The sequence below is a fragment of the Pelodiscus sinensis genome, unplaced genomic scaffold, assembly GCF_049634645.1.
Source record: "Pelodiscus sinensis isolate JC-2024 unplaced genomic scaffold, ASM4963464v1 ctg35, whole genome shotgun sequence".
Taxonomy (NCBI): Eukaryota; Metazoa; Chordata; order Testudines; family Trionychidae; genus Pelodiscus; species Pelodiscus sinensis.
Genome location: NW_027465908.1, coordinates 602,000 through 615,635, shown reverse-complemented (window position 1 = coordinate 615,635; position 13,636 = coordinate 602,000). Strand labels below are relative to the sequence as shown.

The following is a 13,636-nucleotide window of genomic DNA, read 5'->3' as shown; positions in this document are numbered from 1 at the left end:
GATAGACCCGTCAAGGGACACCAAGCAGAGAAACCCAGATAGCACCTGCCAAGCCAAGAAGGTGGGGAAGATGATAGCTTGGCAGCCTGAGAGACTCAAGTCTGCTGCGGATACTCATGCGTATGCAACACAGGACTTGCTTCTCGGCCCCCACTAGCAGGCGGCCCTCCATTCCTTCCCCTCGCTGTCCCACGAGGGCGACAAACAATATTCCCCTATCTTCCTTCCTACCTGCAGATTCCAAAGTGCCTTATGGACATTCATTGGCCGAGCCACACAGACCAGTCCACTCCAGCAACGCCAGTATTCACAGCCCCCCCCCAACTCAGATGAAGTATCTTGCCCAAGATCAACAGCAAAGGCGGGACAAGAATCCAGTCCTGGCCCCCCATCGGCTATGCTGGACAAAACAGTGTTCATGCCGGGCCTGTTTCATTGATGGGCCCATGGCCGGTAAGGAGGGGCTGATAACCACAAACTTATTCCACATGGACCAACACACTTTGGTCAGAAGGTCACAGCTTTTGTTCTCTACCAACGAGGGCTGCAGTTGACGTTGGGATCCATGGGGGAGAAAAGCTTCCTTGTGCATAGTCTGAGAGCAGGAGCCAGCCAGCCCCTTGACTGCTGCTCTGCAGAAGGGGAATCGTCACAGCCTTGGGAAGGGCACAGGCCAAAGGTTCCATTTCGAAATGGTCAATAACGGGCTAATAAACGATATTAGCATGGTACAGACACGAGAGGCACTGCTGAGGGATGGTCAGGAGTACGTGCGGAGAAGATGCTGACATGTCCGTTACGTATAACCCGGCCCTCCTGCCGAGGCCAAACGGCTAGGGAGTTCTTGAGCACAGGGCTGGCTTTCTTAGAGAAAAGTCACTGGTGCTTTCTCACTCTCAAGGGTGAAATAAAAGTTTTATTTCACCTCCTGGAGCCGGGACAGGGCGTCACTCACACACTGCAGACTAGGACAACAAGCCGCAAAGTCACCAATCCAGTTTCCCAGCCTGCAGTGCTCCAAGATTTAGCCCCTCCCTGCTGGGTTCAAGTCAAGCGGCCTGAGGCTTCCAATATTTCAATCCCTCCCTAAAGTCTGTGGAGCTGCTTTTATCGGGGGCTTCTTTTGTGCTGCTTTCCTCAACAAGCCTCGTCTAGGCTTCCAGGAGGAAACTAGGCCATCTAGCGCCTATCATTTCTGGTCGACTATTAAAGCAAGCCAACTGGCTGCCATTTGGTGCCCATTCAATCCTCAAAAGGAACTTGACCAGAAAGATGCTGCAGCACAACGAGACATAGGGTCGCGGGATGAAAGGAGGAGAGCAACACAAACCAGGCACTAGTCGATCAAGGGTTACTAGATGCAAACTGGCCTGGGAATGTTATGGAAACATGTGGCGGGATTTGGGAATGCTCAGAAACACATCGTTAGAAGGTGCTACAAATGCTGAAACCTCACGGGTACACACAACGATCGACCTGTCAGACTCCGTAACAACCTGAAACAACAGATGCATCATTTCTTAAAACAGCCATTGGCCATTTATTAACCCATTATAAGAAGACGCTTAATACCAAGTCAGACCAAACAGTCTCTTTCTGAGTTAGACCGCAATCGGATTTCCTACTTCCCGCCTCATCAGCCTCTTTCGCTATGGCTTTCAAAACCATCACCCTGTATAGTCCTGACCATCAGAAACTCAATTCGTCTATCAACCATTGTCTCGGCTCCCGAGTCATCTGTCTCCATGAAGCACGCCCCTTTCCACACAAAGCGCCGTGAGACCTAGAGACACTGAATGAACGTGGCTTACTGGGTGGCCCTGGCTGTGAATGTCTCCGAGGCTGCAAAACTGCTCTTGTGGGAGACCTCCCCTGGCACGGCCTGGCAAATTCGCCACAAAGCGATGGGTTCTGCTTGGCAAATGGCTTGGACATTGGGCAGGGCTAGATGGATCACTGTTTTTTTCCCCGGCAATGGTCCCACGCAACAAGAGGTGGGTCCGACCGTGATAACTGCTATCCCTGCGTGCCAGGCCGATCGACGAGATGCACGGACGGATAAGGTAGGATGGACAGATCCCGTGAAGGGGGGAGGACACCCAGCAGCGTGGATCAGCGATGCTCAGCTGGTGGCCAGAGCACCGTATAGTTCTTAAAAGGGATCAGAGTTATTCTGACAAAGCCCGTGCTGTAGCCACAGCCCCATTGAAGCCTATGGAGTCACTCGCTTGGGGAGGGACCACTCAAGGCCTTGACTGACGGTTGTATTTGAGCAGGGGGCTTCCCCCCGCTTGATTTTGTCCGACAGAGCAAACCAAGCCCCGACCCAGCACCACGGCCGTCACAGCAGGCAGGAAGGGGCGGGGGAACACAGGGAGAGGAGGTGCTCTCCACTGCCTCGCATCCAGGAACGGGGCAGAGAGAGTCAGCCAGCATTTCTAGCTCAAAAGACACAGGCCTGTCACCTGAGCTGCCCAAGAGGCGTAGCCAGATCCAGGCAGGGTGCTCCGCACAGCAGCCCCGTGTGACACATCACACGACAGTAGGGCGACACACGACCCGACGGGGCCCCACAGTGAGGTCACCCAAAACCGCTGGTATGGAGGGGGGTTCTGGGGTACCTGCTGGGATGCAGGGCACCTCCCCTTCAAGTCCCCCCTTTGCCTGGGAAGCATCTGCCACCTCTCAAGGGAGGGCGCTAACCACTAGGCTACACAGTCCTTCTCGTGCTGCTAGTCTCTCCCTCTGGACACTTTAAGGGGGAGAGGGAGAGACATTTAAAGATGTGGGGTCACCTCGCCGCTTCTTCCTAAATCAGCGTACGTCCCTAGCCCCCCGGGAGGGGTTGCAGCGGAGCATCCCAAGCATCCCTGTCTCCTATTGCTGGCATCTCCGGCTGGCTAGCTCAGGTGGCTCTCCACCCAGAGAGCTGGCTTGTGGCCGTCTGTGTTGAGCACTGGTCTGCCTCATTCACGGTGTAGCTGCCTAGGCATCTGGCTCAGGCTCTGTAGACCCGCCGACGGGGGAAGACAAGGGGGGCAACTGCCCCAGGGCCCAGATATTCAAAGGGGCCCAGATCTCTCAGCTGCCAGCACTGTTATTGCAGCAGCGGCTGCATGAGCCCCGGGCTCCTCTGAATTGCCGCTGGAGCGTCAGAGCATCTTTCTGCCCAGCCCTGAGGGCTGCAGGGGGTGCACCGTGGTCTGGGTGGTGCTAAGGCCTGACCACTCTCAATCCCACCCCTTCCAGCGGCTCAGAGTGTCCCCCCCCCCCACACCTTGCCCCAGGGCCCATGGTGGCCGTCAGCACCACTGGGGCTTTGTGACTTGCAGGGACTTTCTAGGTGTGGTGCCACTCAGCATCCACCGCCCCAAACACCTCTGTGCATTCGCGCCGAGGGGTATGTCTACACTACCCCGCTAGTTCGAACTAGGAGAGGAATGTAGGCATACCGCACTTGCAAATGAAGCCCGGGATTTGAAGTTCCACGAGGTGTACCGGTAGTTCGGAATAGGAATCCTAGTTCGAACTACCTAGTTCGAGCCCCGTGTAGCCGCGCTGCATGGGGTTCGAACCAGCGGGGATTTAAAAATGGCGGCTCCCCGCTTATGCAAATGAAGCCCGGGAAATTCAAATCCCGGGCTTCATTTGCAAGTGCGGTATGCCTACATTAACCCGCTAGTTCGAACTAGTGGGGTAGTGTAGACATACCCTAAGTGACTTGCCCAGGGTCACCGAGACTCAGCACCAGAGCCGGGATTTGAACTTTGATCTGCTGACGCCTGGCACCTTAACCAAACACCCCCCCCTTTAAGATACAGCACAGGGCGCTAGGTACACACGTGGGCAGGGGAGGGTCGAGTCCAGGTTTCACAAGGCAAGGCTTTTTTGTTTTGCTTTTTTAAGCTGTTGCCACCCGCCATGTGCCCTCCCGTGGTCCAGCGCTCTGCACGGTGCCTCGCTCTGCTCTAGCTGCTCGGCGGGGGGAGTTCTGGCCTGACTGCACCCCAACATCGCAAGGCAAGGCAGGGCTAGGGTGACATCGCCCTACTGTCCAGCTACTCAGCCCCCCGTATCACCCACCTTCCTCTCCTAGGCAAGCAGCTTGTGAAGTCCGGCCCCAGCATCGCCCTGGTGCCCAAATACCATCTCTGCTCCTTCCCAGCGAGGCAAACCCCAAGGTTCCTGGGATTTTCCCTGAGCAAAGCCAGCATGAGCTGGCTTGTTCTGAATAACCACTGCCCCATGCCAGGATGCCTCGTTACCCTGCCAGTCACCGTTCCAGTCCTTGCACTGGAGTCGATCCATAATCAGTCTGCCGGGGGGCGTGGCCAGGTCCCGGCAGGGTGCTCTGATTTGCACAGCCGCCTCGTGCGACACATCGTAACATGACAGCAGGGTGACACACGACTGATCTGAGCCACGCAGCAACTGGCACGGGGGGAGGAGCCCCCTTGTAACATTTAGCCCAGAGGCTCCGGTACCTGCTGGGAGGTTGGAGACTCCCCTCCTCTGTTCTAGTCCCCCCTTTGCCTAAGAAGCATCTGCCACCTCTCAGGGGAGCGCACTAACCAACAGGCTATACAGTCCTTCTCATGCTTCGTGTCTCTCCCCCAGGTCTGCAGGAGTCACGTTGACTGCAAGCACTGGACCTGGAAAGGACCTGGGAGCCCCGATCCCTGTGCACGTAGAGCCTGACTACACCCCACGGCATCCCACTAATGCCACCTGTTTAAAAAGGAGTCTGATTTCTGTGGTATCTGGTTAATCAGCTCCATTGGCTTCCATCGTTCTCTTGATTAGCCAAGACATGCTGGCATGGGCCTGCTGAGATGCACTACTGTTACCATGACAACACTGGACTTACAACAACAAGCCAGTAACCACGGAAACACCTGAGTGACCATAACCTGACGGGATAGGATACTGTGTCCCAGTTTCGGGAGAAGAGGGAAGATGCTGTCCTGGATCAGTGAAAGACAGGAAACAAAGCATAAGGATAAATGGTTGGTTTGCACAATGGAAAGAATTAAATAGAAGGGTCCCCAAAAATCTGGTCTGGGACCAATGCTGTTCAACGTGTTCATAAATGAAAAAGTGGGAGGCAAACTGTGTGATGACAGAGGCTACATCTAGACTTCGGGCTTCTTTCGGAATAAGCTTTTTCGGAAGAGATCTTCCAGAAAAATTTCTTCCGAAAGAGAGTGTCCACACAGCAAAAGTGCATTGAAAAAGTGATCTGCTTTTTCGACAGATCGCGTCCACACTGAATGGACGCTCTCTCATGTGTGCTGTGATTACTATGGGCGGAATGGCCACCTGTGCTTTTTCCCCTTCCTTCTTCTTGCAAAAGAACTCTCTTTCCCGTCCATACATGCCTTTTTTCTGAAAGAGCGCTTTCGCAAAAAGGCTTCTTCCTCACAGAAGGAGGTTTACCAATGTCAGAAAACCCCTCTGTTCTTTTGATTTTCTTTCAAAAGAACGTGATTGCAGTGTGGATGCAATTGAAGTTTTTTCGGAAAAAACTCTGTAGTGTAGACATACCCAAAGTTTGCAAATCATGTACTAAACTAGCACATTTGCCAGTGTTGCTCAGGTCCTTAGGGAGGCGCTCAGGGCAGGGGGCTTGGAATGGAGAGGGTTCAGGGTCAGGATTGTGGGGAGAGGAGAGTCTCTAGACAGGGGACTGTGTGCGTGCACACGTGCACCTGGGGAGTAGGAGGCTCAAGTCTGGGGCAGTCTCAAACAGGCAGTGGGCATGCCCCGTCCAGCCTCTTTCAACCACGTGGTGCTTCTGTCTCTCTTCTGTATTGTTTTCTGAGGAGCAATCCCATTCCAGGCACATCCCATTGTCCTGGCACAACCAATCCCCGACCTTGCTTTAAGTTCTGAGAAGAGGAAGCTGCCTCCCAAATTTGGTGCTCATGGTTCTTACTATTTAGGAGGAGTTCTTGAACACACAGCCAAGCAAACAGACAAACTCTCTCAACTATATAGCAGATTACTGAAGAGTGTTTAGTCCAAAATTGACAGTAAATTGTTACAAAGGAATCTCACAAACTTGGATGACTGCGCAACAAGACAGCAGTTGATATTCAATATTGATAAATGCAAAGGAATACAAATGGGAAAGCATAATCCTAGCTACACATCCAAAATGACAGGGTCTAAATCAGCTGTTTCCACTCAAAAGAGAGATCTTCGAGTTATTGAGAACGGTTCTCTGAAAACATCCACTCCCTGTGCAGCGGCTGTCAGAAAAAGCTAACAATGTTCGGAATCATTAGGAAGGGGATAGATAATAAGGCAGAAAATATTCTAACAACACTATTAAATCCCTGGTGCAGTCACACCTCGAATACTGTGTGCAGCTCTGGTTGCCCTGTCGCAAAAAAGATACATTAGAACAGAAAAAAAGTTGAGAGAAGGGCAAGAAAAACGATGAGAGGTATGGAATCACTTCCATACGAGGGGGTATTAAAAAGCCCGGGACCATCTAGTTTACAAAAGAGGTGACTCTGGGAGGGGGCGATATGTTAACAGGCAATACACTCTTGAATGATGTGGAGAAAGTACATGGGAAGGTCCCATTTACCCTCTCACATACCACAGAACTACGGAAAACACTTAGAAAACAATGATCCTGTGGCACCTTAGGGTACGTCTACACTAGCCCCCTAGATCGATCTAGGGAGGCTAACGAGGGCGACCGAAATTGCAAATCAAGCCCGGGATTTAAATATCCCGCGCTCGATTTGCATGTTCCCAGTTGGTCGCTATTTTAGAAATTGACAAGCCCGAAATAACTGCCCGTGTCTACACGCGGCAGTGAAACGGAATTCCGATGTAAAGCCCTAAGTCAAATTAGCTGGTATCCCTCCTGCAATGAGGTTTACCAGCGAATTCGATTTAGGGGCTTTAAATCGGAATCCCGTTTCACTGCCATGTGTAGACGCAGGAAGATACTTCGGGCGTGTCAATTTTTAAATGGCGACCGGCTGGGAACATGCAAATCGAGCGCGGGATATTTAAATCCCGGGCTTGATTTGCAATTTCGGTCGCCCTCATTAGCCTCCCTAGATCGATCTAGGAGGCTAGTATAGACGTACCCTTAGAGATTAACCAAAAATATATAGAGAGAGACAGTATCCTGAGCTTTCATGGGCACAGCCCACTTCTTCAGAAGGCAAATATGGAGCAAGAGGCACAGAGCTTCAAATAAAAAGGAGAAAAAGAGGGGAAGGGGGAGGGAAAAACCCTGTCAATTAAAGTGTGTAAAGTGCTGGGAGGTAAGTGCCTGATACTTAGCTTTTGGTGTCATTTGGGTGTTCAATATAAGACTGAGAAAGCCAAACGAGTATCCAAGCAGCAGCTTCTTCAAGATTGGTCCAGCAAACAAAAGAACAGAACTCCACTAGTCATCACCTACAGCAGGGGTGGGCAATAAATTTTGAAGGGGGGGGCACTTTTGAAGGGGTTGGGCCTCAGGTAGAAGGGGCGGGGCCAGGAGAATTTGCATGCTCCCTCACCCGCAGACCCTGATTGGCCTGGAGGTGTGGGAGCACGTGAAGTCTCCTCCCCCACCCTGCCGGGGCATATAGTGCCTAGAGAGAACCAGCAGCTGTTCTGAACAGTTGGCAGTTCCCTCTGGTGCCATGCACCCATGATGGGGAAAGGGGAGAAGACTTCATGTGCTCCCCCGTCCTCAGGTCTGGATTGGCCTTCGGGCAGGGGAGCAGCAGAGCAGCCGTGGGCCAGATCCAAGGGCTTGGCAGGCCAGATCCAGCCCACGGAAACTGTCTTGCCCACCTCTGGGGTACAGGGTCTGGGAGGGATTTGTAACCCGAGGCAGGAGGGCAGGAGTGGGTGCAAGGTCTGGGAGGGGGTTGTGACCGGAGGAGGGGATGAAGTGTCTGGGAAGGTGTATTAGGGGCTGGAGCAAGGGTGCAGAAGGTTTGGGTTACAGAGCAAAGGTGCAGGAGGGGGGCAGAGGGTAGGGGGAGGGAGGGGCTGGGGTGCCAGAGGCAGACTTTGGCTTGGAGACCTTACCTAGGTGGCTCCCAGCCAGCAGCCCAGCAGGGTCCTTAACCAAGGTCCCTGCCTTCCACGCCCCTGCACTGCTCACAGCAGCTACAGGGGCCATGTGGACCCAGAGGATGAGGGAGGGGAGGCGCACTGCACATGCTGCCTGTCCAACAAACAGGCAGCTGCTATTGGTCGAAACTGGCCAATGGGAGCCATTGTGGGTGGGAGCAGTGTGCGAAGCCTCTGCCCCCTCCCCTGGGCTCTCAGCATTCACAGAAGCACATGGCCCCGCAGCAGCCAGCTTGCCTGGGTGCCAAGCAGGGGCAGGGAAGGCAGGGAGCCGGCTGAGGCTCTCGTGGGCCGGATCTGGTGACTTGGTGGGCCGGATCCAGACCACAGGTCATATTTTGCAGAGCCCTGACCTACAGCCCCCAACTTAAACCCCTTCAGTGCATCGTTAACAATCTACAATCTATCCTGGAACACAATCCCTCCCTCTCGCAGGCCTTGGGAGACAGGCCAATTCTCTGCTACAGACACCCCTAACCTGAAACAAATTCTTCCCAGCAACCACGCAGCACACCTCCATCATCTCACCCAGGAACCCAGCCCTGCAATCATCTCTGGTGCCAACTCTGTCCACTCACAAGCAACGTCATCAATCTACACAAGCAACGTCATCACAAGACCTAACCACATCCGACACCACATCAGGGGCTCCTACGACTGCATGTCCACCAATGTGATCTACCCCATCCCATGCCAGCAATGCCCCTCGGCCATTGATATTGGCCAAACTGGCCAGTCTCTGTGACAAAAGATTAACGGACACAAATCAGATATTCAAAAGGGTAACACAGAAACCTAGTAATAGAGAGGTAGCCGTGTTAGTCTGATCTTGCTAAAACAAAAGGAAAAACTATGTAGCACTTTAAAAACTAACAAGATGGTTTAATGAGCTTTCGTGGGCCAGACCCACTTCCTCAGATCATATTCTGGAAGAGAATTGGCATGACCATATATACCAAAGGAATATAATGAAAAAAGTGAACACATTATTAAACTGACAAATCGGATTTAGTACAGAAGGTGGGGTGAGAGGGAATAGCTATTTATGAGTCAATGAATGGCTAATCAGGGGTGATAAGTGGGGAAGCTATCTTTGTAATGGTTAAGGTAATTAACATCTTTGTTAAGGCCCATTTGTAAACACAGAAACCAGTTGTTGAACATTTTGTCTTGCCTGGGCACCCACTAATGGATTTCAAGGTGACTATTCTCTTACAAAGCAATTTCAGGAATCAACTAGAGAGCAAATCTGTGGAACTGGCCTTCATATGCAAATCTGACATTCTCTCTCATGGCTTGAACATACAAGGGCTTGGATGGGCCATTATAGTTAACACCCAAACGACGTCAAAAGCTAAGTCATCACTTACAGAACGCTCTATTAGCCTCATTTAGCAAGGACACTTTAATTGACAGGTTTTTCCCCACTCCCCTCCCTATGCAAATAACCCTAACTCACATAGCTTCCCCTCTGGGACATAGTTACGGGTTCCCTGATGAAAATTCACAGGCAGCAGCAGGTTTAAAATAAAAAAAGAACGTGCATCTTCGTGCCACACACAGTGTCAGAGGATGTTATGAAGAGCAAAAGTATAACTGAGGTCTAGAAAGAACGATATAAGTTCATGCAGGATAGATCCATCAACGGCTATTAGCCAAGATGGTCAGGGAGACAACCCCATCCTCTGGGTGTCCCTAAGCCTCTGACTGTCAGTGGGACAGGATGGCAGGGGAAGGATCGTTTGAAATTGCTCTGTTCTGTTCATTCTCTTTGAAATACCTAGTTGCTATTGGAGACAGGACACTGGGGTAGATGGACCATTGGTCTGACCTGGTGTGGCCCTTCTTATGTAAGATGGAGCAGCAATGATAGGCCGGCACCCCAAAGTCTGGCTCCCAGGAAAATGTTCTCCTGTTCTCTGAGCGTTGGGACACCACCCCTTTGGGAAGCAGGGGACCAGCTGCGTGACTGGCGTTGAACCGCTTCAGAACGGGGGTTTCAGCTCAGGGAGAAGCCAGGTGCATTCTGCGCTGCGAAATGCAAACTTCACACATCTCTAGTAATTAGCCGAGGGCAAGATCTGCCATCCCAATCAGCCAGCGTAGAGCCTCTCTGCAGCCCCGCAGGGCAAGTCTCCAGGACAAGTGACATAAGAAGGTTCTTTTGCAGCGAAGGTGGTTTCTCTGGAGGGAAGCTGCTGCCTCCCACGCTACCTGTCATTTCTTGACCTTCAGTGTCTTTCCCGCACTCGCTCCAGCTGAAAGAAACTTCTCCTGCCTGCCACCCTAGGCTCACAGGGCTCTGACAGAGGAGCTGATGGCATAGATGCAAAGGGCCAGGGTGCTGGGGGGAGCCTACCAGCTGCCAGAGAAGGACTCCCCATCCCTGGTACCTTTTGGTTGAATTAATTTGTGAAGGCAGAGGATCTAGGGGGTCTGAGGCCAGGCCCCATCTGATGGCTGGATGGAGAGATACACCCCAGTGGAGGGGGTGGAGTCACAACCCTGCGACTCTCTGCCCCACTCCACTCGAACCTGATGCAACCCCCCAGAAGATTGAAGCTCCTGCCTCGGAGGCCTGTATGTGCAATTTACGTGTTGTACCTGGCTGGAATAATATGCTATGATGCAGGACGAAAAGATGAGGGGGGCTGCTGCAGAGGGAGGTGCATCAGCAGAGATGCATGGGGGGGTGTATTCAGTACCAGGGCAACAGAGGGGGCTACATGGCAGAAGTGAGCTGCATTGGCAGAGTCCCTCGGCTGGAACAGCAAAAGGAGTGGTGCAGTTCAATAGAGCTGAGGGGGGTGCAGGACTGGTGCAACAGGAGGGCTAGGTTTTAAGTACATCAGCAAGCCAGAGGAGGAGGTGGAGACAGAGTCAGCGCGTGTGTTGCACAATGAGGCCTTGGCTAGCCTGGAATAGGCTCTGTGCAGCTCTCTTCAAAAGCTGTTTGCCGCAGCGATCCTATTTTTGTCGTTCCCAGCGAGAGGACGGTGCAGAGAGAGCTGTCCGTGAATGGAGACATGTGCAGAGGAACGGCCGATCGCTCCTGCAGACGAGCTCCCCAAGGGCCGCCAGCATTCAGCCAGAGACACAGAAGAGATCACTCACAGCCTCGCGCCTGGAGGACAGAGGCCTCAGCGGGAAATCCACCTGCTCCAGCTCTTAGCAGAAGACTTAAATGGTGGAAATAATGATGTCCCCCCCCCACCACACACACAAGAGCCCCCCCATAACCAAATAGCAGGAGTGCAGCTCCCATAACATGGTTAAGAGTGGAGAGATGAGCAACATGTATTCAGAGAGGTTTATGAGGGCAAGCTGCCGCACATATATAACTCTAGAGTATAGCACCAGAGGCTGCTAGAAATCAGGCACCAAGGACTTCTCTGTTGTCACAGGAGCCGGGGGGTGTATGGGGAGGAGCTGAGACTGGGAGTCGGGGGGGGGGGGGGATGAGTCACTCGGTTTGCAGATTGTTCCAGGAAAAAATGCTTTTAATAACAATAATACTCAGTGCCACCAAGGATCTCAAAGCACTATGCAAAAGTGTGTGAATCCCAGTATGGTCTCTGTTCTGCATACAAAGAGCTGGATTCTTGGCTCTGCTAAATCAATCCACCTTGGACCAGTCAGGCAAAGGGGACTTAAAAGCAGCAGAAAATTCACCCTGCATAGGGCAGCTCCCGCAGGGAAAGGAAAAGAATCCCACTTCCACACCAGCTATCCCTCCCTCAGCCCTGGCACAAGGGGTGGTCACCGAAGGGCGTCACACGAGTGGCACAGGTTACAAATGCCCACTAGCGTAGACAGCAGCTGGAAGCCAGGAGACCAAGGATCTATAACCAACTCCCTGTGGCCCCCTTCTCCCCACTGCCCCCAAGTGGAGCAGAGAATCCAGCTGAGGGAAACTGAGGCACAGAGTCAGGAAGCGATTGCTCCAAGGCCAGGAGATACAAGGCTCATAGTCCTCTCCCAGCTCTTCCGAACTTCACTGCTTCTTAGAAGACTCCCCTGTCATGTCCAAATGCATTTGCTTGGGCTTAGCAAAGCTGGGGAGTTTTCACAGCTCTGAGCACACCCTGAGGTCTCAGGATACCCAAACCTAGATGCAGAACAGCTAAATAAATATATCACGGGTAGGAGGTCCCCCAGTGACTGTCAAGTGCTGAGATGGTGTGATGAGTGTGGGTGGAGGCCAATATTCCTTCGGACATTTCCCATCCATGGGGAGAATAAATTTTGTTATGTGCGCTGAGACATGTGCGGATATGCACCAGCAGTAGAAACACATGCTGCCGGCTCTGAGCACTATGCTCATCATCTTTCCTGGGTGGCTGCCACCCACTCATGCAGCTTACGGGGAACACTGGTAGAGACACTGGCGCTACGTCTACACTGCTGGTTTTTTGCGGAAGAGGATATGCAAATGGCACGCTTATTTGCATATCTTCTTCCGATTCTTTTTGGCAGAAGAGGTTTTGCTGCTAAAAAGCCCCGTGTCGAAGGGGCCATGTGTCAGGAAAACCCCCTTTTTCGCAAGATCCTGTAAACCTGTCTACACGGGGCTTTTTAGCGGCAAAACCTCTTCCGCAAAAAGAATCGGAAGAGGATATGCAAATGAGCGCTCTATTTGCATATCCTCTCCTGCAAAAAAAACTGCAGTGGAAACATAGCCTGAGAGACCGAGGACCCACTGCACAGCCATAGCTACTTAGCTAGTGAGAGAGAGGGATGGCATGCATGGCAGTAAAGGTGCAGGTGGGTATGGAAGGTACCCTGTGCCAGCTCTGAGCTTGGCACTCTTGGTCAGCGAGAGCCGAGCTCCGTGCAATTTGTGCCGTGATTACTTCTACGGGGTTCAAATGAGGAATCTCTAATCTGGGCCAGAAATCTGGTAACAGCTACTGTTGTAAATTACCCAACTCCACAGGTAATTTCTGATGAGCTCACTCCTCTCCCCTCTGTGCATGCTCAGTTTCCATAGCAGCTAAGACCTAAATAAAACGGAAACATCTGGTGGAAGCACAGGTAAAGCTCCCTGGGGAAAGAAACCCGCTGGATGGCAGCCAGCAGAGATAACAGCCCCTCTGCAAGAGAGTAGTGGCAGAACCTCAGAGATGGGGAGAGGGGAGGGCTTGGGGAAAGAAAGAAAGAAAGAAAGAAAGAAAGAAAGAAAGAAAGAAAGAAAGAAAGAAAGAAAGAAAGAAAGAAAGAAAAGAGATGAATGACTCTGGAGTAGGAGCAAATGGACCAGAGCGGAGATCCCCTCCCATTAACGCTGGCTGATAGTGATAGATGTACTGGTAGTAACCTTGATCCTGTGCCATTAGATGCTCCGCTACAGCAGGGAGCTCTCCGTGGCAGGGACTTTCTCAATTACCCCCGTGGAGGGACCTCTCAGCAGCTTGTCCCGTGTGGGGTGCAGACCTCTCCCGCGGAGAGGCTGGGTTTTCTAACAGACCCATCTGAAAAGTGCCCAATGGTACCTGACCGAAAAGGAACAGAGGGAGATGTCGGGCTCCGCCCCTCTTGGTCC

The 13,636-nt window shown here is 52.2% G+C and overlaps 1 protein-coding gene and 1 long non-coding RNA gene across 5 annotated transcripts in view; one reads left to right on the top strand and one right to left on the bottom strand.

Moving 5' to 3' along the window:
- The window catches only part of LOC142824445 (uncharacterized), a 29,444-nt gene extending 17,905 nt beyond the window's left edge, over positions 1 to 11,539 (top strand). Inside the window, exons 2-3 of the long non-coding RNA XR_012899318.1 lie at positions 4,618 to 5,006; positions 11,081 to 11,539. This is a non-coding gene — a long non-coding RNA (uncharacterized LOC142824445). The remainder of the gene's footprint in view (positions 1 to 4,617; positions 5,007 to 11,080) is intronic.
- The window catches only part of LOC142824444 (neurotrimin), a 509,679-nt gene that overhangs the window by 85,118 nt on the left and 410,925 nt on the right, over positions 1 to 13,636 (bottom strand). The window lies entirely within an intron of this gene.